Genomic DNA, 1,931 nt, shown 5'->3' with positions numbered 1-1,931 from the left:
ACATCTCCTTTTGTTGCCCAGGCTGGTTTTGAACTCCTGGCCCCAAGAAATCCTCCTGCCTTGACCTCTCAAAGTACTGAGATTACAGGCATGAGTCACTGCACCTGGCTTAGTAGTTTCTTATTAAGCTAAACCTAATCTGATTATATGATCCAGCCGTTCAACCCCTAGGGATTTTCCCAACTGACTTGAAGACACAGCTACACAAAAACCTTCATGCGAATGTTTATAGTAGCTTTATTCATAATTACCCAAAACTGAAAGCAACCAGTATGTCCTTCAATAGGTGAATGAATAAATCAATTGTGGCATGCTCATACCACAGTTTTATTGTTTTGGTAATAAAATAAATGAATTAGCAAGCTTCAAAAAGACAATGCAAAATGAAAAAAGTCAATCTGAAGAAGCTACATATTGTGTGATTTCACCTATATGACATTCTGGAAAAGGTAAAAATAACAGAGACAGTAAAAAGATCAGTGGTTGCCAGGGATTCATGGTGAGGCAGGGGGAGGATTGATGAGATGAAGCACGGTAGATTTTTTAGGTGAGGGTAACTATTCTGTATGGCATTGTAATGATGAATATGACGCATTTGTCAAAACCCACAGACCTTTACAGGGCAAAGAGTAAAACTTAATGTCTGCAAATTAAAAAATAATAACTTAAGAGGTTGGGGAATCCCAAGATAGAGTGCCGAATGTGACAAAGGAACCTAACTATATTACAAATGTATAAACCAACTTCACTGAAATAGATGGGAGAATAAGATGCTGGCTTAAGTAACTGAAAATGAGGGGAGTCTATAAGACAAGGGAAACGTACATAAGCACTGTACTCTAGTTGATATAGTTGTTTCCTACAAAGGGAGAGGTTAGCAATTTGGAAATTACTAGACATGTGCATTGGAGCAGAACTATTAAGTAAACAATGGCAGAGGGTGGGAGCCAAGATTTTCATGGTTGGAGTGGTTGGTTACAGACATGGGTCTGAGGTTAAAATAAAGCCATATAGTAATGGTTTACAGTTAGAGACATCACGGTGGACTCATGTTTAGCTTGATATGGAAACATATTTACATGTAGACATTTTTATACGTATGTGTGTATTCATAGGTTAGTATACATATCTATGTCTTGTTGCACTGCCAGCTGAAAGGGCTTAGAAGTAGTGATACCCATATCTAGTTGTGATGTCCATGTCTAGTTCCCTGATCTTGGTTTCTAATACCATTCTCCAATAAATGGAATCAGGCTTTAGTGAAATGGCAGATTCTAGGATTCTAGATCTGGGGCAACAAATCTATAAGTTAGAAACATCTTATAGTACTAGAAAGCAAGAAAGTGCTAAAAGCAAGACAAAACCAAACCCAAATCAAGCCATCAGACCAAACCCCCAATGATGGGACTATGTCCGAGAGATACAGCAAAAAGCTCCCAATGGCCAGAGCTAGAGCAATTTGAGCAATTACAATAAAGTAGCATTGGGTTATAACCTAAAGAATAAAATAAATACCCACAAGTTCATGATGATATAAATAAATAGTTGGGTAAATAAATAAATGGGGAAGAATACATTAATCTTCTGTGCAGAAGAATGCAAAATAATTTATGTAGATACCCTGCACTTAAAGAAGTTGAGGACAATTCTCCACTCCTTAAGGGTGGGCTGCACATAGTGACTTTCTTTCAAAGAGCACTGTGTGAAAAGTGAGAAAAGAAAGAATCACTTCACGATGGTACTTGAGCCAGATGATCAAGGTCAACATCAACAGTGGTAAGTCATGTTGGCAGTGTGGTCCCGTGATATGATGTGATGGGAATGACACTCTATCTCTGTCATCCTCCTCCCCAAAACACATCATCCCACTCTAACCATGAGAAAGATATCAGAAAAATTTCAGTTGAGAGACATTCTGCACAAACCTGACT

This window comes from Rhinopithecus bieti, unplaced genomic scaffold, assembly GCF_001698545.2.
Source record: "Rhinopithecus bieti isolate Rb0 unplaced genomic scaffold, ASM169854v2 scaffold_8911, whole genome shotgun sequence".
NCBI classification, from domain to species: domain Eukaryota; kingdom Metazoa; phylum Chordata; class Mammalia; order Primates; family Cercopithecidae; genus Rhinopithecus; species Rhinopithecus bieti.
Note: the sequence above shows the minus strand (reverse complement) of the source record.